This window comes from Aulostomus chinensis, chromosome 17 (assembly GCF_037954235.1).
Source record: "Aulostomus chinensis isolate RoL2024-O1b breed Wild chromosome 17, RoL_Achi_v1.0, whole genome shotgun sequence".
NCBI lineage: Eukaryota > Metazoa > Chordata > Actinopteri > Syngnathiformes > Aulostomidae > Aulostomus > Aulostomus chinensis.
The window spans coordinates 24,311,558-24,337,404 of NC_141336.1; the positions used below are offsets into that span (position 1 = coordinate 24,311,558).

Sequence of the window (25,847 nt, forward strand, 5' to 3'; positions counted from 1 at the left end):
AGATAAAAAAAATTCATGCTTTCAAAATAAAGTACAAATAAAAAAGCACGTTATCAGACTGAGGGCTGGTCCCATCATGACTTATTAGATGATGTGTAGTTAACCTGAAATGCTCCTGGGTCGTGATGAAAACTCAAAGAATTATCCTCCAGTGCAGCAGATCCCCTTCAGACTGTTTCAGGATACAGGTTCACGGGCCGGCTCATCAACGATACAACAGGAAGTCGTTTTATGGAAGTTCTGACACTGCAAGTTAACGGCAGGTGGCTAAGCATTAGCAGCTAGAGAGCTGAGAGTTGTGTCTGCTTGCTGTATTAATGGACAATAACAACTTGATCAAGTGTTCACTTTATTGACATCATCACTCAGTGATTAAAGTCCACGAGCTGTCAAACAGACATCGTTAGACTCTTTCAAGTTGTCCACGTTTTGTTGTCTCAGATTCTTAAAAAAGGATTTCATCAACTTCTTCTTCATCGAGGTGCACTCAAAGCAGAACTACGTTTCCGCAGTAACTGCATATAAGATTATGAAGAATGAAAGTGTGAAAATCAGATTCCCAAAGGATTCAGACTCTTAGTTTCAACGCTAGTGACCGGGCTCCCGTGCATCCTGAGATGCTGCCTGACCAGACTCCACTTTCAAGAAGCATCAATTAGACCCCATGACAGCGTTGAATTAACTCTAGCTGTTGAGGAAGGCAGATACCTGCATGTAGCACTGTTGCTGGTGTGTGCCAGAGGGAGACGGAACAGCTGACAGAATCATGTTTGGACCTGCAAGGAAGAACTGCCATGATTGCACAAATCTGAGGGAGGATGCGAGAACATTTCAGCAGCATTTGAAGTGCCCGAGAACGCGGCAGAACATCAGAACCACCGCCAGTCTCTGTGCATCTGACCGTCCTGGTAGTCAGAGCAATCAAACATGAGCAACCTTGGCCAGAACCTAAAGATCCACATCTCCTTTGTGAAGATGTTGAGTCTTAAAGATGTTGAGTGTCCCAGCAGTTCCTCAACAACACCCCAATGACTCTCAGACCAGTAGAACCTTCTGGTCTGTAAAACAAGGATTTGGCCCCAACTCTTGATGGCGTGTGGAAGAAGTGCCTCACCTCTCTTCACCTGATGGCTACACTTAAACGGGATGATGGCAGCAATCCTGCTGTTTGAGGAGAGATGGAAAGATGGATACAGACACAGAGAGCAACTCTGAGTGAAACGCTTTTCAGCTCAGACTGGGGTGAAGGTTCACGGGTCAACAAGAGAATGACCTGAATCAAACCATTAAAAATATATTTGTGGAACACTGACAGACTCCTGAAGTGCCCAGCCAGAGTCTGGCACTGACAACAGAACGACTCTACTGTGATCCAAGAGGGGCCGGCACTACTCAAAGGGTTCTACAAAGAACGGGAGATTCTCATTCATTCTCATCATTTCCGAGAAGACTTTCATTGCTGTCAAATGTGCTTTAACTCTGGAATTAAGGCATGAGTTTGGATACTGAGTGAAGTAATGGAATATTTACACTTTTTTAGTAGAGTCTTGTGTGTGTATTGATGATAACATCAAATTAATCGAATCACTTTTAAGATGAGTTTAAAACATAATTTGGCAAGAGGATAAATGGTTATATTTGGCTTCTCTGCCATGGTCTCTGTACGGATCATAATTGAATTGTGTGGAGAGCCAAGAAGATGGTGCTGTACTATCACCTGGTTACATCTCTGACCTTTTAATCCTCTATAAGCTAAATTGCAGGCTCAGAACCTCCAGCAGGAGGCAATTTGTAAATTCAGGCAGAAGATGAAGATTGATCAGGGTTGGATGTATCAGGGGAACGAGATGCCTGAGGAGATAAAGGGAACTTCACCATTCGCTTCCTTTAAATCAGTCCTGAAAAGACTCATCTATTATCTAAAGCTGCACTTCCTACGTAGGGTTGTATCCTGGGTCGCAGCTTCTCCCACAGCCCCCCCGGCTGAGACAGGCTAGACAGCACTTTTGTATAGACATTTATTATATAGGCAGGCTAGACAGGCTTAATACATAGACATTTATGATGCTGACAGACATTCTCACTCATATCTGACGTTTAGTCTCTGAACAAGGGAAACCTGGAGGACAGCGGCCCGAGGCCTGGCACCACGACAAAACTGACTATATGTGTAATTTACTCATGTTTCTATTTTAAAATTAATTTCTAATATCTTTCTCAAAAAAAAAAAAATCTTTCCACTGAATTTCTTGGTCCCATTTTCTCATCAAGCGTTGCAGTGAAAATGGCCCTCCAAACCCTGGGGTTCCATTATTTATAGCAAGGAATATGACCTTAAGATCAACATTGATGATGCAAGTGACATTAAACTATTATCACATTCCCTTTCATATTTCTCTACGGAGCCCTGGACGACACATGGCTCGAGACTGTGAACATACAGTATTTTTTTCCCCAACAGCCAAAAATAGCATGCATGGCTGAGGAATCACACCAAAATTCAATCCTGCTAACAGCTACATCCTGCTTATGGCCTGGAATGGGTTAATCTCCAGGATCCAGGGATATATTTTAATCAAAATGTATCAATTTTATCTCTGTCTCAGTCGAAACAATAAGTCGATGCCGATGGCGGCCTGCATCGAGCCTGAGTCAACCTGCCGAAGACCGTTTCCCTGCTCCGCCTGTCAATTGCAATAACTTGTGTTATGATTGGATGCTTCCTGAGCAAAATTTACTTCACTAACAATGATCACTTTTGTTGATGCGTGATTAAAAAATAGTGCCTACTCAACTGACACCAAATATGCATTATCAATTTTTCATCTCCATACTAAAATGAACTCGTCTGCCTGTTTTTTTCTTGCCCAAATCAATCCGTACCGCTGCATCTCATTAGCTGAGCGAGACAACAAACATCAGGGGTGTCTGTCTGCCACCCGGCCAGGAGGAAGTGTGTGTTTGGCTGGATAATGAGCTGCTTCCTGTCACAATGAGACTATTAAAATATTACAGTGTTCAGGTGTCCAGTTGTCTCCATCTGCTGTTTTCAGGCTTTATTTTGTGTATCCTCAAATGACACTTCTGCTTGCCAGCCTTCCCAGTAAGCGTGAGCCTGGAGCTGGAAGGTCAAAGGTCAGGTCCGGCAAGAGAGAGGACTTAACAAAAACTTGCAATTACAGTGCAGAGTGGAACTCTCCTCAAATCCACTGTGAAAAATCCTTTTCTCATCCTAAGCAGGTTGTAGTGGAGAATAAGAAGCAGTAGCGTAACAGTTCCTCAGTTGCGGTAGCATCAAGTTTTAGCAGGAGAGAAAACGCACGGCTGAAGTCATCTACTGCTTCTTTGTGGTTGTAAAGCACAGAAACGTGGAGCTCAGCGGCGTCTCTGGCTGCAACTCAAACTAGAGACAAAAATGAAATATTGCAACAAGACAGTTTGAATCCACTCAGCTTTAAATTAATCAAATCAGGGAACCTTCTTTGCACACCTATTTGTACTGCTTCATTTTCCAATTGACATGCAGCTTTGTCACCTCGGTTCTGTGGGATTTCTTTACTGTTGCGCTCACACGATCGACTGCTCTGGTTCAATATACGCATTTCTCTCTCTCCCTCTCGAAAATAGGTGTGCATGTGGGTACAGTCGCCAGCCACATGTAAATCCCCATATACAGAAAAAAATCAACGGCTCTAGAACTCACTTAACCTTCCAGTGTTTGTCTATAGCTTTTTGCTCTCTTCAGTAAGAACGTGTGGTTTCCAACAGCCTGACGATGCGACTTTAAGGGCCGTTATTGTACTAATTTTCAGGTCTTTGTAACGGATTCTGGACTCCTACAGAGCAGCTGGATGCTGCTGAGAGTGGAGAAAGCTTTTAGACCATCAGGAAGAAAACCATGGAGTTCACCTAACCTGGTGTAAGAAGTAGAACATGCCGCTTGACTTGGGTAAGTTGTGCCCAACAGATTCAGCTCCAACTTTTATTCATAATGTTGGGTGCAACACTCACACGTCTGTAAAGTTACTTCCTGCTTCCACCCCTCTTTTATTTAATTTGATTTCATACTGTTAGAAAAGAGAGACAGATGGCGTCAAACTCCTGAGAGGATTTGGAGAGAGCAGCTGAAGAAGAAGAGAAAGGGAGGTCCCTTTGATCACTTGTGTTGTGAATGAATATCAAATGGTTTAGGAAGGATGGATGGAGTTTGCGGCAGGATACGCCTCGGCGATGCATACGGTGCTTAATGAAAGGATGGAGTCAGACGCCGCCTGTCACATTAGGGATCTGTCTCAACACTCTCATGGATTACACTCCAACCCCAGGAAGTGTTGTGTTGTATGATTCCCCCGTTGACAGACTGGAGCTCACCTCCTCAAGCAAGATTCCCTGGAGGGAAATGTACAACTCACAGATCTGACCAGGAGCCAAGTTTTACTTTCAAAGGAAAAGATGAGGCAGTGCAGCGAGAGGATGATAGGAAGAAAATGTTCACCACCTTTCAGTGAGTGAGAGAGAGAGAGAGAGAGAGAGAGAGCTGGTGTTCCCCTCACATAAAGATTTACAGCTCCTACATTTTACTGCTTATATCTGTAGCACTTATATGTCTAGTAAACATGTGTGTTAACAAAAAATAGTGTTGGCATGCTGTTGTGTGCCAGACACACATGGTCTGGTTTTACTGCTCCCATGTAGTAACCACTCAAACCAGCCTGGGAAATGGGTTATGCCCTCCCACACACACACACACACACACACACACACACACACACACACACACACACACTGAAGGGCCTGCTGCTACTGATGCACTCATACAATCCTCTCTAAAACAAAGATAGCAGCCGACACCATCAAAGCGTTTACTTTGTAGTTGCGTTACAGGGAGCATGCACAGATGCAAATGAACCAAAGTTGCAATGCACGCTTACAGCTAATTGGTTGCAAAATGCAATTACCCTCTCACTGGTCTACAGGTCTGAACGTTTCCACATGTACAGTGTACCCAAGAAAGTCTCAGATTGTGGGAGTGAGTCATTTATATTTATTTAAATGAATTCCTCTACTACTCCAGCATCCCATAATCCCTTGCTCTCTGTGCATTCAAGTGTAACATTTTGCAGTAGAAAAAAAAAACGGAATGCCCCATTTTTCCCTGACATGATATTTGGGCAACTTGTTTTGGGGGAGAAATGTTTTTCTTCTACTTTTCATATTTGTACAGTTTTTATTGAACAACTTAATAACAAAAAGAAAATACAATTTGAAACCTTTACACGATGCGAGCATTAATTGAAGACTTCCTCTTGTTGCTACATTCTTTTCCATTGTTTGGAGAACATAAAAATTGCACTGAATTTTTGTTTCGTTTCTCTGTTTCCTCCGTGTCTCTCACGAGGGACGAGCTGTGCCACAAGACAGTTTTACAGAGAGCATTTCTATTCTTAGCAATCTAAATGTTGTTGTTTCTGGAGTTGTAGGAAACCTGTTTACTGAGAAGGAGGAAAAACCTCTCTGACTTATTGGAATAATGAGGAAACCAGAGGGCAAAAAGAGCACAGCTCCACGTTAACTCAGCCAAAGATCACGTTAATAAAGAACGCAATGTTTTTAATGGTAAAGCGATCAATCTCAACACAAAGTGGTCACTTCCTCAACCTTCACCCTTGCAGCAAGTTTGGTGACATAGCCTGATAACAGTCATGGGGGTGTAACTGCATCAGGACTTCTCATCTGTACATAATTTGCAATAAAGCTTTATTAGAAATAAACAGGGGATCATCTTGTCTGCAAGCGCCAACAATACAAACACCTCTGAGAACATTCCCTCCTCGGCAGAGGTCATGAGGGAGTGGAGGATGTAACTGTATCAAAGACATTCTTAAAGATGTAACATATGTTTGACATATTCGTCAGGAAGAAATGAAGAAAGCAAATCACTAAGCAGAGAAAGCCTGAATGTAAACAATGGCCAGTCGACAGGGGAACTGCTAACATGTCTGACTCACATGTTACACAATCATCTCGTTCCTTTGTTGCACAAGCAAGCACTCCTCTTATCCTCCATCGCCTACAACAGGACTGAATCCTTGACTTGACCTCCACGCTGGCAGCACAGAGCTCTTTCACTCCTCTCTTGCATTCCATGAGCACATGTGTTCACTGCTGAATTAAACATACACCAGTGAGCTCCAACAGCGATGCCGAGCAGACAAATCCCAGTCCGGAGATGTGCTTCCCTCCAGGCTTCGTTTATTCATTCATAATTCCTTTAACCTCAATTAGACATCTGCTGACAACAGGAGTGAAAATAAACCAGCCAGATTGTCTGCAATCGTTGAATTAAAAGCTCGTCTTTCTATGATTTAGGTCTCCATCCGCTAGGAAACAATGAGAAATACAACCGCGCGTGGTGCCAGTGCTCTTAGCTGTCCAAAGAGGCAACATGGAGCCTTTTCAAGAACAGCCAAGACTGAGAGGCTATTTTTACTCACCAATGTACTTGACCACAGCAATCTGAGGCCTTCTATAATATTGCTTGTCAGTAGGAACAGAACTAACTGAACTTAGATGTATTTCAAACCTGGGAGCAGAGTTTGTGTTAGACTTAAGACCCTGACGAGGCTAGAGTTCAATCCCTTTGTCTCGGCTCTCACTCGACCCTCTGAGCCACCATACAAACGCCCTCAGATGTGGAAATCTGCTTCAGTAGCATTATCTCCTCTGAGAGAAGAACGCCAGACATTCAGGTTGATAGTTAGCACCTCTCGTCTGGGCCAAAGGAGAATTCAGATGATCCAAAGCGTTCCTGGTCTGGAAGTAATAGCAGCTAGTAGAACCTACGGTTATTTCAGTAAATAGTTGTAAAGATATACAACAAATGACTAACACAAAGAGCGTGGTCCAGCTGCGTCTCTGTCTCAGCACCACCCGCACTCGTCAATGAATCATTTAATCTATCCAACCATAACTGACAAAATGACTAAAACATCCCGAATTCAGAGGGATGATGCAAACGCGTGTATTCACAGTCGTCGCAGAGCAAACACTTCAAGCCCATTTGAAAAGCTGCCACACGCTACCTTTGGTTGCTGACATCAATCTCTGAACTCTGCTCACGTTCTCGCACGGCAAACACGCTGAAGGAGCTGCAGCAGAAGCAGCAAGTCAAACACTGGAAACTGTGATCAGAGGCCTGATTCGGAGTGAGACAAAAGCCACAGCGCACAGGGAGAAAAGCTTGAGAACTGGTCCACCATATCATTTAGAGAACAAAGAGCCTCCAGCCGTGACGTCTGCTGTCACCTGTCAATCAAAATCAAATCAGCTAAGACATTGCGGCACCGGATAGATGCTGCACCTTCCTCTTCAAGTATGCCGGCAACGTTTATAGTTGTCTTGCACTTTCATCATTATTAGATATCACAAAATACTGTTCTATGTTCTGAATGTAAAAATGGCTGCAGGATGACGTAACAGCTCCTGTCCTCTGAGGCAGGTATGACACTTAACAGCTGGTGACCTCTGACCCGGCATGGTGTCTTTCTGGAATCTACACGCAGACCCCCATGACCCCCCTGCTCAGGCAAAACCAGCAGCCATTGTGTCTCATGCCAGTCTCATTTGTAATCCAGACAGCTGGATAGCAACTGTGTGGGTGGGTGGGAAACGTGTAGCACATCTGGTTTCGTTGCGATATGAACTCATGCAACAACCTGGCAGAGCTGGAAAAACCAAGAACTACTTATATACAGGAGACTCACACTTCCAGTTAGCACTCATTTTGGCCGGGGATCAAAAGGACAAAGAAATCTGCAAATCTGTGACGAGAGCAGACTCCTACCAACATGAGTGGAAGATGATGGAATTTTGAATTCCACCCCAACAGCCTCTGGACAGTCGTCCTCTCACCTGATGCTCAATGAAAAGACAAGATGCTGTTAGCCTGTGTCCTTGTCATTTCTGCCACCATGTCTGCTGCATCTAGCACTAGCCTACAAAGCCTAGCCTCAGCTCCTGCGTGTTACCAGAATATCTTTGAGTCACCCCCCCCCTCCATCCATCCCTCCACATCCACCCCTCCACCCAAATGTGTTTTGCTTTTCTCTTCTTCATACTTTTTTACTCTAGACGGTGGCGCATACCAACACAGCTGCTAGTTCTCTCACCTCCATGTTTTTTTACTCTGCAACTGTAGTTCTCTCTGTGGTTTTCAGGGTAGTTTAGTGACAGGTCATGTGGTCTGTGATCACTAATCTGGTGCAGCAGTGAACCAGTTTAGAATATACACTAAAGCCAGTTTCTTACACCCCCAGTTTGTTCATAATCTGTAGTGGGAAAGTTGAAGGAGCAGTAAACAGCAGACATTTAGCCTCGGAACGACCAAAGTCTCCATCCATTGGACTCCTTCAATGATGCTGCCCGTACAAACAGACAAGATTCTATGTGATGCAAATCCATCTTTACACGATGCAATCGTAGAGGTTTCCTCCTGAGCCCGCTATCATGGGAACTTTGAGCTTTGGCAGTCATTTATTTTTAGGGCTGAATGGTGCTAAATCTTTCACACTATAAATGCTGCTCTGTTTTACACTGTGACAGTAATTAAAACCAGGATTCATTGACGCTGTCATCTAAACGTGAATTCAGGTCCAGGCTTGAGCCATAAAAGTTTTTATGTTTCCACGCTGATATCAATCAGATCAGGACCAAAAGCTTCCAGTCAGTCTCCAATGAAGCCAGCGTTTAAAACTCCAGCCAACACTTTCAAAGAACGCGTGCAGGTTATGAGTCCCCCCCTCATTAATGAGTAATGTCACGATGTTAACTTGGCTCAGCCGAAACAGTGTAGCTCCTCCACTGTTTTTGAAACATCTATTCCCAAACCACAGGGATATGGATCATTTATATGCTGCAGCCTCCACGCCAGTTGCAGAAACTGTGAGTGGATGTCAGATCTGCTTTAACTGGGAGACCCAACACATGACACCAGGCTGCAGGTAGGATTACTCTGTTGACTGGGGGGGTGGGGGGCAACTTATAGGACTTGACAATTCAATATGTATCGCCACACAAAGGTCACAATATGATTTTAGCACAGTAAATGATGACATGATAAATCACACTCATGACAAAGGCCTGGAAGCTGAAACGGTGAGCTTCTGTTTCCCGATGTAAAACGTCAATTATATCCTCAAGAATGTATTCTTGGTGTGGGACTCTCCCGTATCCACATATGAAATATTGCAGTATTCTGCATGATTTATTTGGGAATTTTAAAAGAGAGCTGAAAATTCAACTTGCTGAGGACCATCTGGAGGACGAATATGTGCATAACACTGTACCGACTGAACTGAACAAACAAACTGAATTGAAACCACTTCCATCAAAAATTCCATTCTGATTTTTCTGAATACTCTTGGCTGTACGGTGGTAAAGTGTGAGCGAACACACTGAATGCAGCTGCCGGACCATCATACTGACAATTAGGTCAATATCAGTTGTTGTGTCACTAACACTCGGAAATATAGTTGCCATAACATGCACGTGTCACGGTACGATTTCATCACAATATAGTGCTGTATCAATTTTAGTCATTATGTTCTCTTCCGGGCAGCCCGGTGGAGCAGTGGTCCTCACTGTGGCCCCCCAGCAAGAAGGTTGTGGGTGGAGCCCCGGCTGCAGCACGGGGTCTTTCTGGGTGAGTCTCCATGTTCTCCCTGTTCCTGCTGGGTTCTCTCTGGTACTCCAGCTTCCTCCACAGTCCAAAGACATCAAGAGGGACCAGGTTAATCCAGACTCTAAATTGACCGTAGGCGTGGCTGGGAGAGCCAATGGTTGTCTGTCTCTATGTGTTGGCCCTGCCATGGACTGGAGACCTGTCCAGGGGGAAGGCTGCTGGGATAGGCTCCACCCCCACCACCCTCAACAGGAGAAGAGGGGGAACATGGAGGGATGCATGTTCTCTTTCTGGCAGTAAGGACACTGAACATATTTGCGTGGTATTTCTACAATAAATCTCAGTCTTACTGATTTAACAAGGCTGGATTTTAATCATGAAACTGAGTTCGAGTCACTACACTCATTTACACACGTTGGGGTCTCTAACATTCAAGGTCACGTCTAAAACATATGCAGGTGCTGGGAAATGTGGCGGTGCCCTCAGAGGGACCCAGCCACGCCAAGGGTAATGTTTCTGCCTAGTTGGGCGCCATTGCTCCTTCCTTGTATATCTCAGTTCTGTACAGACAAGCAGCAAAGAGAGGAAGCAATCGAACTCAGGCAAACACCCAAGTCGGTCAAGCCTTGTTATGTAAAGGAAGAAAAATCAATGATCTCCCTTCTGAGTGGGCATGCGGCTCTGCAGAGCTCTAACACACCGCAGAAGTCCCACAGGTAGCAGAACCAGGCTGACTGACATTTAAAGAGTCCACTTTTGTTCACATGAACTGTTAATCACAAGTGCTGCAGATGGATTGGAATGCTAATGGCGGCATGATCTATGTAGTGTCAATACATATTAGTAGCACCGCAGACACGGTATTGTGCATATTTAGTTGGTCTTTTGGGGCGACAGTGATTTAAATCAATGATTAAATAAAGATGTTAATGATGTCACAGTGGAACCATATGCAGCTATCAGACTGATTGTTTTATTCAGTGAGGCAAATCAGGTACACCTGTGTATCTCAATCTGGGCACCTCCCTCCCCCTCACCCTCCCCCTCTCGCTCTCTCTCAGTCTCTCTCCCTCTCTCTCTTTCATCAATAGCAAATTGAATTAACTATAATGTATGAAAAATACTTGGATGAGCAGGTTTTATATCAAAGTTGATTTGTACATTCACCTCTGACCACTGCAGCCCTCCTTCTCTAATTTGTCAAAATAAAACAATGGTGCAATGTGAATAATGACTTATAAGGCCAATTCTGAATGAATTAAAGATTTATTACAGTGCAAGCTAATTGATAGTGTAATATAATCAATTTAAAAGAAGTCAAAGACCAGTAAATGATTTACAATTTCAGTGCAACCCAACATACGGTATATAATTCATCATCTTTTTTGAGGAAAGAGGAGAAGCCCCTGCATGAAAATGGCCACTTCTTTGACTCACTGTGCAAACTGGAACCATCATTAATGACAATTTGATTGTTATTCTTCTTAGTATTACATCATTGATCCTGCAAATTCCATGACTGGATACTCACAGTAACCAAGCCTCCAGCCGTTCATCCATCAGGAGGGAACACATCCCAGTCACAAAGGGCTAAAGACACAATTGTACACTCACCCTCTTCCCTCATAGAACGTATTGGGAAACAGGGCCACTGCAGCATTGTCAAGTTCATGTAATTACATCCATAAAGTGAGGAAGTTTCCTTGCATCCTCTAACAAGGATGATGCATACTGCTGCCTTCGAGGCTGCAGCGGAGACACACACGTGCTGATCGTGGAGGGTGTCTAATTACATCCCAGGTTGTACGGGAATTGTTTCATATGTCTGGGGCTTTCATTTGTGTGTCTGATTGGAAAATGATGTGTGTCCGTTTGATTTTTAGAGCTGTCAGTGGAACTTCACATTTTCTAAAGATGGAAAATTGATTTAAGCGGTGGTTGGCTGGTCGAACATTATTGGCTAGCGAGGCGTACGGGGGTCAGGCTGAGAGAATCTGCAAACTCTCCTGTTGCAGATGAAATCATTTGCTATTTTTGCAGTAAACATTCGAGTTTCTTGTCTTTTTTTTGTGCATAATCACCTCAGTCTTCTGCCACTCAGGCCACTGGAGTTGAACCACCAGGGGTGTGTTGCTGTAGCGTGCAGCTACAACAGGCTGTTTTCATCACATTTCAAATATCACCGTCCCTCCCTGTGGCGTCTAATAGCAGCAGGGCACCTCTGACACCAGCTGACTCCAGTATACGGACAGATTTTCATGGCTATGAATGAGGAAGTTATAAGAAAGCCATGCTCAGCTGCATGCTGAATTATTTGTCAAAGATTTAGTCAATAATTAAAAAAACGACCTCGGGTGAATGAACTGTTGCAGGACTCAATAAATTATTCGTGTCCACTTAAGGTCTTTATTGTAATCTGAGGAATGTTGAATTTTTGAGATCAGTGTTGGAAAGAATGTGAATATTTCATGAAAACTATTCCTTGAGCAAGTTATCAGCACATGGATGTCTGAAGAATGTTATCAACTATCCTAACCCACCTTGTCTTGTGCCTGATACACCATATGACACAGGTATGTTAAAATTACCACAGGACTCTTCCTCACAGAATCATGGCATGACAATCAGATGGCTTTTGCCGTCTCCAGAGATTTATCTGTGCTCTATTCACATTCCTGCCCAACACATTCAGTCAAACGCGTGTGAGACGCAAGAATGCAGCCAAAGAAATCAAATTACTGCATGAAAACAAAGAGTGAAAGATATCATCTGTACCTCAACGACTCAGCAACCTGCAGAGGAAGACTAATCTCAGCTGAAGTGAACGTTCAGTCACGCTCGCTGGTTCCTCCCAGGTTCCAAGCACCTGAAGGTGCTTCTGCTGAAGTAGAGACAAATATTTTCTGCAGGCAACTGGGAAACGGGAAAGATCCCATTTGAAAATGCACCGCATCCCAGTAAACAGTGGCCAATTAACAACAATAAACATCAGCCATGGAAACCAGTACAGGGATGAAGTGAAGCTGAGGAGATCACTGTTCCAGCCAATCACGTAACAGGATTGACACTTAATAAGAAATAGGTCCAGACTTGCTTCTAGCATGACAAAAGACATTTTAAACATTTTTTTCTGTTCAACTGCTGGAAAAATAGGATAAACTATACCCAGTACAACGTCTAGCTTCTGATTCAAATTTTAATCAGTCCAATTTTGCATATAAATCAACTCAGAATTTTCCTCAAGGGGCTTTGCAACCTGTACACAATACAACATCCTTGGTCCTCAGACCCTCTAACAAGAGGAGGAAAAACTTCCTAAAAAAAAACCCTTTTAACAGGGAAAAAACCTCAGGCAGACACAGAGGAGGGGCCCTCCTCCTGGGCCGGAGCAGATCAACACAATCACGGAATATAAAACAAGTTGACAATTCATGAATACAAAGACAAGCTGATACAAGTCAGGTGGGCAGCCGACAGCCAGCCTCCAAAGTTGCTCACACACACTTCTCAAGGTGCTCAGATTCAAACATGAAGAGCTGACTCAGGCCAAGCAAACCCTCTCTGCTGCAAACCCATGTCTGGATATGTGGGAATAAGGCTGCATCAGTTACTTTAGACAGAATCTTTCAGCACGTAGTGTACCCATACTTTCTAGCATCAATAAACTGCAGGAGCTCCTGTGTCTTCCCGTGCTGCTCACTCTGTGTATGCCGCCCGCCTCACTAGAACAGAACCAAAACTATATAGTCACATGTGACAAACTTTCAAAAGTGTTAACTATTGCTTGATACTGCATCCATCTGTGCGAATGTGTGCCACCTCAAATCACACTGAAGTTGTGCGAGTATTTGCCATCTTTCACCACAAATGCTGCCAACTTCTCTCCAAAACACTTCCTCACTTTCAGGATATTCAACAGGCATGGAGAGGAAGTGACACCCCCCCCCCCTCCCCCCCGTCTTGCTCCTCCTCAGAAGAACCAGCAGATAGGTTGTAAATACAAGTGGTTGCATGGACAATGGCCTATAATAATGTGCAAGTGATTGAGACCAGTTAGGAGCTGTAGTCATCACGACCACTGGTACACAGGAAGTCCCAGTACCAAAAACAGGGGAGAAAAATCTGTGCATGCAGTTTATAGGTGGAATATTTGGAAACCGTGCAGCTGCAGCAGGACGATTGATTTCATGTCTTCAGTGACGAGTGTCGCTCCAGTTTCATCAGAGCAGTTCTCATTTGAACTCTTGTGTAAATAGTCTGTGTGCAAATATGTCACGCATGAATTATTCACATTGAACGGTTCTGTTGTAGCTGGTGCGTCGTGCCTGTAATCCTCTCATATGTCTCTCATGTTTGCAGTTGAGTAGATTTCTGCTCTCTGAAGATAAAGTTTTATTCGTGAATATTTAGTCAAATCAATATTTCTGTTTCTTAAATGTTCTCCTGATTAAAACACACATTAAACTAAACAAACCAGAGCTATAAAAAAGTGAAAATCAGAAGTAATTCCCATCCAGGGCAGAATGTTTTCATGTACCTCCTGAACTCTGACGCTCAGATCAGATTAGGCTAGCTTGGCTAATAGCTGACTGTCTATGGAATAATGAACACATTTATGTATCCAGGAAAAAAACAACAACTTGTGAACCAATTTAAATACTCAAATATAAAAACTGCCTTTAAAAAGTTTTCAGTCAGTCAATTAAAGCAATCTGCCTAACTAACATTCACGAAACTTGGTGGGGCAAGAAAGACGTGTAGATGGAAACCACAGGGCAGATTCCCAAATGCTGCTGTCATGGTCATGGATGGGACATTGAATTGGGTACATGATCAGAAGTGTTAGATCCCTCCAAAAGATTTCGGTTCAGCTCACCAGCGCCACCTTCCCTCGTCACGTATAACGTTGTGATCTAAGCGGAGTCTCCCGTCTCTCACAGTTACTGTTCGGGTCTTTGAGTAAGAGGAAGGAGATTTTTAACTTCCGGTGATTATACACTAATGAAAACATACATATCAGGATTTTATTCCATTTCAACTGATGGATCTCCCTCAATCCGACTCACAGATCCTTTGATGTGCAGGTAATTGAGCTCATTCTTCCCCTGTGAATTCTCATTGAACTTGCACAGATGAGCTCACAACTCATTTGGTGCAGCAGGAGTTCTGCTGCTTCCTGTTGTTTCACAAGCACTTCTGGATTTGAATGTGAGGAAAAAGAACATTATTTTGTTAATATCATTTGTCACAGCCATGTGCATTTAACTGTGTTTGTCATTAGCTTAGTTAGTTTATCTTATAATGCTATAGGATAATAAAGTGTCACATCCTGGTCTATGGTACATTTTTCTGTAGCTCATAAAGAAACCTTTTTATTAGAACTCTGATAGATTGTTCAACCCCAACAAGCATTTTCTCCCACTGAAAATGCAATTATATAACATTTGCAACCCAATCTGAAAGGTTATTCTGAGCATTCGTATATCGGGGGCATAAGCACGTTAAAGGGTGTCAGAGCAGCCGCTGGGGGAGAGTCGGTTAGAGAAAGGAGTCTTTGAGATGGAGGAACATCAGTCTTGTCAGAAGCCAAACTACCACAACCATCAATTCATGCCTGCACACAAAGATGCTGTGTGCTTTTTGTGGCCTGCTCTGGCCAGAGCTAACACTCTGTAACGTTTTATTAGTCAGTAACAGCTCTTTTTGCAGGGCCCAGAGATGTGATGGATGAAAGCGTTGTAGCCAACAACTGTGAGCAGAGACGGGACTGATCCCCTCAAATATCGGCAACAGAACTTGACACAGATCTATGACGGCCTTGCCTGAAGCCTTATAGGCTAAAAACCTGATGCTATAAAGATTAGTCTACACTTGCTCTTTATGAAAAGTTCCCTGGATAAATTCTAGTATGATTTGATGCTTCTGTAACCTGCACTGTAAAAGCACCGCCCACCACTAGACTCCAACCCTGCTCCCTCGCCACGAGAGGTGGAAACGCTAGGCAAGGAGGCTGAAGCCACTGGGCTAGCATCAGTCACTTGTGCATCTCTGGTGTCAGGTAGGGAGGTTTACTCATGAGGCAGCGCCATCATCACTCTGGCCACTGTCATACTCCCCCTTTCCCATCCAGGTCACAGCGTAAGGCAACCCGTAAACTGTGAGCTGTAAGCACCGTCCACCACTGAGCTCACACTGCACCACCAGCATGGGAGGCAAAAACACAAGCAAGGAGGCTAAAACCAATGAGTGCTAGTTTAAGTCATCAGTGCATCTGTGGTCACCATACAAATAATAAATAAAACCATTAAACCAAGGCCAGATTATTGGAAGTTCTACAACAGCAAGCTGTGGCGGTCCTAAGGTCAGAGAACAGCACTGTGAACATCATGTTGTATCATTTTTGGGGAAATCTGTCAATATCCAAATTCAGCGATCAGAGTTGAATGAGAACTGAAACGTGAGCTTGTGCCTGTCCTGCTATGAGGCTGGCACAACGACCAAAGCACACTAACAGCTTCCTATTCTGTCTGCAATCTGCAACAACATCACCCTCCTCCAAGATGCTTTCTGGCTTTCCGGTATCACAACATTCGCACACACAAGCCTTAATAAGTGCCACTGACTAGAGGGACCAGAAACAGGGTTTTGCAGAGCATCGTTGTAGTGAAGTCAGCCTTTTTGGATATAAAATATCAAAATTTCATCATATCTGGAGTCTTAATTCCTGAATTGTGTCCAAAAATACACGTTCTGTTACCCACAGTGACCTTTGACTGCCAAATTGGAATCCATTCAATTTAAGTGCCAGTTCACTTTGTGTCAGACATTCTCTGACAACGACATTCCCCTCCAGGCTGTGGTGCATGTGGGTATTATTCCATTTTCTCAAAAACCTCTGGTCCTGTTGACCTCAAAATTGGCAGGTTCACTGCTGTGATGTGAGGAAAGTGCAGTGCCGAGTCTGAAGTCATGCTGATGAGCAGTTGAGAGTAAATAACACAAACACACATATGATTTATTCTTCACACAGACACTTGTTAAAATTCAGCAAAAATCAGGAATGCCTCATTAAATATGACATCACTATGTAGACGTTACTTCAACTCCAACAACTCTGACCTCCCGGGTGCAGCCCATGTCATGGAAATCTGTCTATGTCTCTCAATGAAAGAAGAGACACTTGGATGACATCACTATGTAGCTGTACGTTGCTTTGGACAGAAGCGTCTGCCAGATGAAACTGTTCAGTTGCATGAGTAAAGAATTAACTGACTGCACCGTATCACGGATCTAAAAGGTCCTTCACGGTACAACACATCAATTCTATTGGTCAGTTTCACAATGACCCATAGATCCATGCAATAAAAGCAACTACATTATCGTCTCAACATGAATTCACCTCAAAAAGAGGGAAATACAAACCAACACATTACAGAGTAATGAGACATTTACAGGAGGTGTAAAATCTGCTGCTGCTCTGCTACAATAAGACTCATCTCATACAAGCCTGTTTTTATAGTCATAATAGAGTGATGCCATAAAATCAACACATACAATCCCTCCCCTCACTTGTCACTCTGCTCTATACCAGTATCTCATGAAATATCACTACAACTTAACACGAGTAAGCCAATAAGCCATGAATAGTTGTTTTCAATTTGAATTATACGTCAAATATAAAAAAACCATTTCCACATGGTGAATTGTCATGAGCAGTTCATCAGGGTTAGAGACGGGTGGTAAGGTTTTTATGGTGCCCTCACTGATTTAACGGTGGTCCTTTAAAAACAGAATTAACAGTATTTTATTTTCTCGGGTGTCATTTATGACCTCATCCATGTTTATTGCTAGCTGGTGACTTTCAATCATGACTCATCCATACATTATCTATACGGCCAGTGCTGCACATGTGGAATGAAGTTAACCCCGTGTGCACTCTGGCTGCAACATCATCAAGTGGCCACAGCAGCTTCACAGCCTCTACGTGTCTTGATCTTTAAGCCCTGAGGCCTGTTTAACACCTGAGTATCAGGACCGTCCTCAACCAGCACAGGACCGAGAGTCCGACCGGCCGCTAGGCTAGCTGGATGACAAGTCCAAGGCTTTCACAGACAAGTAGGCCGGCTCTAAAAATATAAAGAGGCTGAATATGTAAACACATGAGCCCTTAAAATCAATCACGTCTGAGTCAACGTGATGAAAAAACAAGTAGAGACCAGGTGATGGTCGGCTAGCCTCGGTAAAAACAGAGTCATCTGAGTATCATTAGTCTGACTCACCACATGGGAGTGAATACAAGAATTGTGAACACTGATCTGACCGCCATTGATTTGTTGTTGTTGATAATACGAATTACAGAAGCTAAAATTTTATCTTTTGATATGCTGAGCTAACTGATATTCATGAGCCAAGTGATACTGGTTGCTTCTTGCAGAATGACACCTTTTAATCACCTGGAGGGTTTTTGGCAGTTCTCCCACACAATCTTTTTTATTATTATGTATATATTTGTATTTTTTACATGTGGAAATACGAGAGAAAAGAAAATGGAAAAAAAAAAAAAAAAAAAGCAAATAGCAAAGCAAGAGGTGGGGAGGCGTTAGCTTAGCTATTAACTATGAGCTACTGACTGATTCTCTCATCAGAGTAGAACACAAAGCCAGCCCAGAAAATCATAATGATAGCAATTGCTGCTTTTATTTTGAAGGCCACTGCACTGGAATTGATTTTGTAAGCAACTGAGCCAGAATCATACCCGACAAGGCACATAAATAAGTTTTCTGATTACTTTTACTGTTGACTTTCGAGCAACAGCAAGCGAGAAAGAGAGAGAGAGAGAGGGCGAGAGCGAGAGAGAAGGTGGCCATGGACAGCAGCTGCGACGTCAGGTACCTAGTGAAGCAGACATTGCAGCAGATGCTGAGCTGGACTTTGAAGGATCAGAGTCCGGCTGCACAAATCAGCATAAAGAGAACAATTTGTCATTCCAATCAAAATAGTGAGGTGAAAGTGGTTTTCTTTGCTTTTAAAAGGGCACTACAATGACCAGCATGGTTTTAAAAGATCTAATTTACCATGAGCACTCTTGATCTTTGGTCCACAGAGAGCTTGTTTTCCTCATTTTTACCTCAACCTACTGCAGTGTTGTGGGTGTATCTGTACTACATCTTCTAGCGCCTGTAATAATGATAATTATCTGTTTTTCTTTTATGAGGGAATCCATATTCAGTTGTCTGGCTGGTAATGACCAGCACCAGTCTTCCCAGCGGTTTCACTCGACAGGGAGCAGTGATGCACCACCGAATGTACAACACAGAAAAGAGGAGGCCAATGATAAACACTTAATTCTACAAACCTCACAACACCTTTGTTAGATGTCAAGAATACACACAATATCTAACTGTGACAGAGAGAAACTGTGCATGTAAACACAGCACATCGCATCAGTAAGTCAGTAAAACAGGATAAATGAAGTATTCTTTATTCCTCCTGTGACTCCTGAAGTCATTTCCTTCAATCAAGTCACATATTAGAATGAAATCAAATCCAACGCTGCTGGCAGGAGCTCCTTTTCATCAACCGCTCTCATTCTCCTACTGTCAGACCTCTGCTGCGGCTCGCCATCCGAGAAAACTTTGTGCATGGTTACTGATGCACGAGGGCTCACCAGTGGATGAAAGATGGACTTCACAGGCTGTGATTGGTGCTTGACTGAGATCAGCAGGTGTATTGTTTGCTAACAGTGGCTGACGCCACAGGCCCACGCCACACTCAGCACTGTGCTGACGTGAGAATTCATTCTTCCTCTTAAATAAGCTGCACAGAAGGAAAAGGGAGAGACTTGTATTTTTGTTTTTCTCGCCAGTGTGCTGTGAGTTTTCACTGAGACTATTGTTGCAAATGGGGAGCCACAGTTTCTGGGGCAATTTACGTTTCATTGACTCATTCAGACAAAAACCGCGCCATGTTCATCGATTATCTACTGGTACTAGAGGTGCATTTCATGGAGAGAAGCTCAATACTATATGGTGCTCAAGGACCCACAAGCCACATTCTTACACCAAGAGAAGAGGGCGAAAGTTAGCCTGTTTCACAACTTGTTTCTTTTCTTCTTATTGATCGGGAGTGTGAAAGAAAGTGTTCAAACATGATGGTGGTGTAGTGGTTAGCACTGTCTCTGCAAGGAGGTTCCGGGTTTGAGCCCCGGCTGCAGCACGGGGTCTTTCCGGGTGGAGTCTCCATGTTCTCCCTGTTCCTGCTGGGTTCTCTCTGGTACTCCAGCTTCCTCCACAGTCCAAAGACATCAAGAGGGGACCAGGTTAATCCAGACTCTAAATTGACCGTAGGCGTGGCTGGGAGAGTCAATGGTTGTCTGTCTCTATGTGTTGGCCCTGCCATGGACTGGAGACCTGTCCAGGGGGAAGGCTGCTGGGATAGGCTCCACCCCCCCCCACCCCCCCGCAACCCTTAACAGGATAAGCAGAAGAAAATGGATGGATGATGGATGATGGCGTGTTGGTGCTCTCATGATTTACTGCACCACAAAGACACGTTTCATTATTTAACGAGAGGCAGTAGCTCTCGGCTGCCTTTTAAATTGTTAAATAATTGAAAAACATCATGCATACAACATGTATTAAAAATGGAAACGCAATATGAACCATAACCAAAACACAATTACAGGGAAAGGATCTTGTGCAGTTTGGAACCCCTACACACCTGATCAGCATCTAAGGAGGACTTCTTGTTTATTTAATCCTCACAGCGAAATGAAGGACAGAGACAGAGGAGAAGAGGGACGACCTGCAAAGGATCAGCATTAACTACTGCTAAAAATAGTCCACACTCAATACTGTAAGGCTCCGTGTTTTCATCTGTACTCTCAGCTGTTAAGGCTATGAAAGAAATCGGCTGTTGGAGGGTCTGTATTCAGATGCCTCCATCATTCAGTGGTCCAAACAGGCAAGATTTCATCTTCCATCTACGCAAGTATGAGATGTAGTGTACCTATGCTGAAGGGCAGGGAACAGACTCAATGGGTAGGCTTGAAGGAGGAAGTGGAGGTAAGACCCAAATGTAGACTGACAGAGGGAGGAGAACTGAAGAACTGATTAATTCATGCCAATAAAACTGAATCTAAGAAGCCCACGAATGAGAAAACACAACACTGAAAATCAAACATATGCATAATGTCACATGACGATGTACTCAATGGAGCAAACAAGTACCGAAGCAGAAAACCAAACTAAACACAAACTCCACCAACGGCACAGCAAGAAACAGGTGGAGGAAGCAGGGCGGGGAACTAGGAGCAGGCCTGCTGCTGACGAGGGCTGGTTAACCAACACGGCCCGGCCGAGTCCGTCAAAACCAAAGTGGAAAACAGACGAATACCACAGCCCTGAACCAAGAGTCCAACAGCAGCTCCAGAATGAGTCCACAGAAAAGGGCCCACCAAAAACTGGAATACCACCTTTATCAGTTCATCAGACAGATTCCTCTTCGACCTCACCTCGATCATCCAAACATTTTATGAAAAAACAGCATCCACAGTTTTGTAATGATCGAAAAAAGAAAAGCAGCACCAGTGATTATTCCTCCACTGTTGGAGTTGGAAGATGGACTTATGTTTATCGTTTGTGGGAAAATGGGTGGATAAATTTCCAAATTATGCTACGTCCTGTAAAACCACACCCACCAGTAGAAATGGCGAGGACTTGTGGAGTGCCCTGCGGAGTCAGAGTTGACCATCCTCTTCATCTTCGATCAAACACACACAAATCTGATTGGATGAACTGAACCGAGCTCCACATCTACTAAAGGAACATCACGCTGCTGAGTGAAATATAAGAAGCATAACGTGACTGAAAGACGAGGCGGGACTACATCTAAATGTGCAGCAGGCGTGACACGTCTCTCCTCAGCACGTCGTGGAGGTTGGCATTCATGAAGCGCCTGCCAGCGTGTGACATGAACAACAGATATGAAATTCATGGTCAAGAAAATGCTCATAGGAGTGCTGCTTGTCCTGCAGACTCATAGTACTCTCACAAAAATAGATGAGACAGTAGTCTATAAATACACTCCTGGCTCAGTGATGCTGCAGTGCTCACTGAGCAGAACACAAACTGGAGGATTCACCTGGTACCAGGACCGGATTTTGGGGTTTAATGGTAATTCATCCAATGATTGCTGAGTCTTTGTTTAATGTAAAGATCACATCAGGTCTATTCAGGTCTTCATCTTGTAGCTGAGGATAAATGACATTGTTCAGTTACAACCTCACCCAAGACATAAAAGATGCTTTTGTTTCTTTAGGTTTCTCACTTTATTCTCTCCTCTGGCGACCAAATGAATCAAACGCCTCACTTCTGTTGGGTCTTACAGATGCAGGTTGATGAAAGAAATCAGTCGTAGTCGTGGAAATAAGAATCAATAGTGTTATAATTTTGTCCATTCCAGCTGAGATGTCACCTTTCAGAAAATGCTGTAGAACATTTGAACCGAGGCTCCATGCAAGCACCTGACCTGGGACGTGACAGAGCCTCTGCCTCAACTACACGGAACGCAGGCGTCATCAAGCTGATTAATCCCACCTGGGCTTCTCCCACTTTGACAATTCCAAACACCCTTTACCAGCAGCGACATTAACAGAGCAAGGGCAGACAGCTGATGATGATGATGATGATGAGGTCACAACCTAGCAGTCATTTGAGAAACTGCTGACAAATGCTGTGTTGTGGCAGATTGTTTTCCTTTTGGTTCTTTCACACTGGAAATACAGGAAGTAGGTACATGTACTGTGTTCTGAACTGGTGCACGTTGCTTTTGTATATTATCAACATTCTTCTGCTAATATCTCCACCAGAATACTTGGTTGCAGCGGTATGCTAACTATCACTTCACTTCAGGAGCACTCGGGGGGGGGGGGGGGGTCTCACAGCTGGAGGCATGCAGGTCATCTTCCACTCATTAACGATCGCATCAAACTTCTTATGCAGCACATATACAGTATATACCATGTTTCTCAGCATTATTCATGACCCTGAGCATAGAAATCAAAGACAACACGCCTGTTTAATTTATCCATCAACTCCAGCTGAGCGCAAGAGTTTCTCATTAAGATCCTGAGAAAAATAGAAATTCACGTCAAAGAAGGTCTAGATGTTAGCAACCGAAGTTTCACAGATCGTGTTTTGAGGAGAGCTCATGTGCCGGTCACCCTGCACTTCACAACCTGGGTGTTCAGGTCGTGTCCTCTCAATAAATCAATCACGCACCAGGCTGTACCGTGCCAGGAACCAGATCGTCAACAGGTCCTGGTCCGCTTGTTTTGTTGTGATTACAAACGTTCTCACAAAACTGCAGACTGAGCTTATTCGCCATGTTTGACAACCACATGATCGCCTGCTGTTGGATTGTACCAGCTGAGGTTGAGGGCCTAGTTTTTTCCCCCAAAGCTGATACTTATGGTTTTGGGACGGATCATCTTTTACTCAACACCTCAATCCACACAAACCATTCCAGCCCATCACGGCCCAGTGGCTCACCGGCGCAGGTTCATCAGCTGGGATTAGCAGGCTACAATGAGCATTCACAATCACACATTCAGCTCTGAAACTCAACGATTTACCGTTGTAACCTCCACTCTGACAGTGAGACCTGCTGTTTTGTGTTGGAATTAGCATCACCAGAGGCTCACGGCCCGATACCCCCCCCCCCCTTTTTTTGGTCCCAGCCCTCATATAATGTTCGTATGCTTGGCAGTTTGCCGTACATCCCAGGATATGCTTGCCAGCAGTTGATTATAACTAATTACACCCCATTTAAACCACTTCATGCAAGCATGTGGAGCAGAAGCCATGACAGTGCAACACATCTTAGTTAGGGCTCAAATGGAGGATGCCAAAAATAGGACTGAATGTCAGGCAAATATCAGACTGGGACATCAACACATACATCAGCTCACCGGGTCTCAAAGTTAAAACTACAGTAGCATGGCGACTCTTTCAGCTCCAGCAGGGGTGACCAGCAGGGGTGACCAGCAGTGCCTCAGAGGGCCACACCAGCTTGGACAGTCAGTGAGGGAGAGGCCACACTTCAGCCAATCAGAAGGAGGCATGAAACACACCTGCTGGAATGAGTTGATGAACCTGAACCTTGGTTTTAACTGGATGTGTCAGTCTGGTGAACTTTAAGGTTACAATGGGAGCATCCATGCAGTGTGGTGGGGAACGATGTGACGTCAGCGGCCAGCAGGCAGCTGGAAGCTCTGTTGGAATCAGCTTTAACAGCAGTATACACGCAGTACGCACTCAGTATACACCCAGTACACACTCAGTACAAACTTCTACACAATACGCAGTGGTCCGCCTCAGCCAGGGGGACACGCGCCCAGCACCGCGGTAACGTTCACAAGGTTGCCAAGCGACCGAGGTGCGCACCAGAACGTTTTAGTTTCGGTTGGTGTCTTACCGTCAATCGAAGGAAATCGGCGCTGGTTCCGGTGACTGTGTGGAGGTGAAGAAGAAGGGTGTGTTCACCCTCCACCGCCGGGATCATCTTCTCCTTCATCACCGAGTTCGGGAGCTACGCTTCCCTCCAGGTGAGCTGCCATGGAGCACCTGTTTGCATGGTGGACCTGGACTGGTCAGTGGCTCCTGTTTTGTCTCCAGTTCCCGGGTTTCCGGTTCAAAGGTTCAGTCTGAGCTGCTGGTTTCAACGCTGAGAACTTCATACACACACCGGGCCCTCGGCTCTTCCTCAGTCCTACCGAATCCGGACTGGCCAGAACTTGGGTTCTTAACTCCTCGCCGTCGGGTTTGTTGCTAACATTAGCATCAGCAGGTGCGTAGCGCAAGACCTGAGTGAACGTGACGACGAGGAGGCAGTCTGACCCAAAAATGAAATGTTACCCAAAAAAAAGGGAATTTCGCTTCGGTTGATATATTTTAAATGTAAATGTGTGTGCTACTTTAAAGTATTTGTTTTTCTTTTTCATGTTTTTAACTTGTTTTATTTTCTAAACTATATCCCTGGGGTTCCTCCGCCAACCACTTGAGGGCGCCCTCGTACCGGAGCACAGTTTGAGAATCATTTCATTTGCGGGTTACGAGTTTCCTGTTGAGATGCTGGAACGTCCTCGATGTAAGGCGTGCCTCCTCTGAATGAAGCAGACAGACATGCACAATATTAATGTTCAAGAAAATACCAAAGTGCTGTTTGTCCTGCATCACCAAAATCAGTGTAGAACTCTGCCGCTGACGCTGCAATGCTCACTGTGCAGGAATTTTAACACGATACCAATTCAAGGGCTGGAGTTTATACGCCTTAACATGATAAATAGAACATAAAATTGATGGTCAAGTAGAGGGACCATAATGTTACGCCAGATTTTATGATATCGTTAAAGTTATTACAATATATCCTTTGTGAAACATGAATTTGATAAGCAATCCATCCAATAGTTGTTGAGTCATTTGACTGAACCAAAAATGTCAACCTGTCAGCAGCGATAACAGTCCAGGGATCAGTCCGTGTTCTGTAAACATGACTCCCATGAAACCTCACCGGACAGTTTAGAAAAACAAGCTAGACTGACATTTAGAGTACAGGAATGATGTCAGTACATGAGGAGGACTGGGTGGACGTTGCACAGGGCTGTGACGACTGGGAGAACTAACAGAAGATGTATCAGGGAAAGAGATGAAAGAGAAACTTTATTTAGAATCAGGTCAGTACACAAAAATCAGTCCAAGTCCAGTCAACAGGGAGCGGACAAAGACTCAGTCCAGAGAACAGGATCAACACAGTGACCAGAAAGGCTTAGACAACCAAACTTGCAAGGACACTTGATCCAGATCACGGGTGAACCTCACTGGGGGTGGGGCAGGTAATCAAAACAGTAGGAAACACAAGGGCAGGAACAAGAGGGGACGCGATTACTGCAACATGACAAAGGCAACCAAATGCAAACAAACAAGACCGAGGAAACATGTCAGACATCTCATGACCCTGAGCAGACCTCAGCCAACCACAGCGTTCCAACAATATCAACAATAGTCACATGATCGGTGGGATTAAGAGCACAGAATCCATTGTCAATAGTCGTGATGTGTATCGTGTTTGCGTCACTCATTCCTGGATAATTCCTTACAACTCGACCACC

The 25,847-nt window shown here is 44.1% G+C and overlaps 1 protein-coding gene across 3 annotated transcripts in view; it reads right to left on the bottom strand.

Moving 5' to 3' along the window:
• Positions 1-25,847, bottom strand: part of LOC147246869 (leucine-rich repeat and fibronectin type-III domain-containing protein 2) — a 114,664-nt gene that overhangs the window by 78,073 nt on the left and 10,744 nt on the right. The window contains exon 1 of one of the 3 annotated variants that reach the window (XM_086182498.1): positions 24,155-24,517. The exons of the other annotated variants lie outside the window; for them this stretch is intronic. The gene's annotated coding sequence lies outside the window, so the exon portion shown is untranslated. Of the gene's footprint in view, positions 1-24,154; positions 24,518-25,847 lie in introns of those variants that run through there. 3 annotated transcript variants of the gene reach the window in all.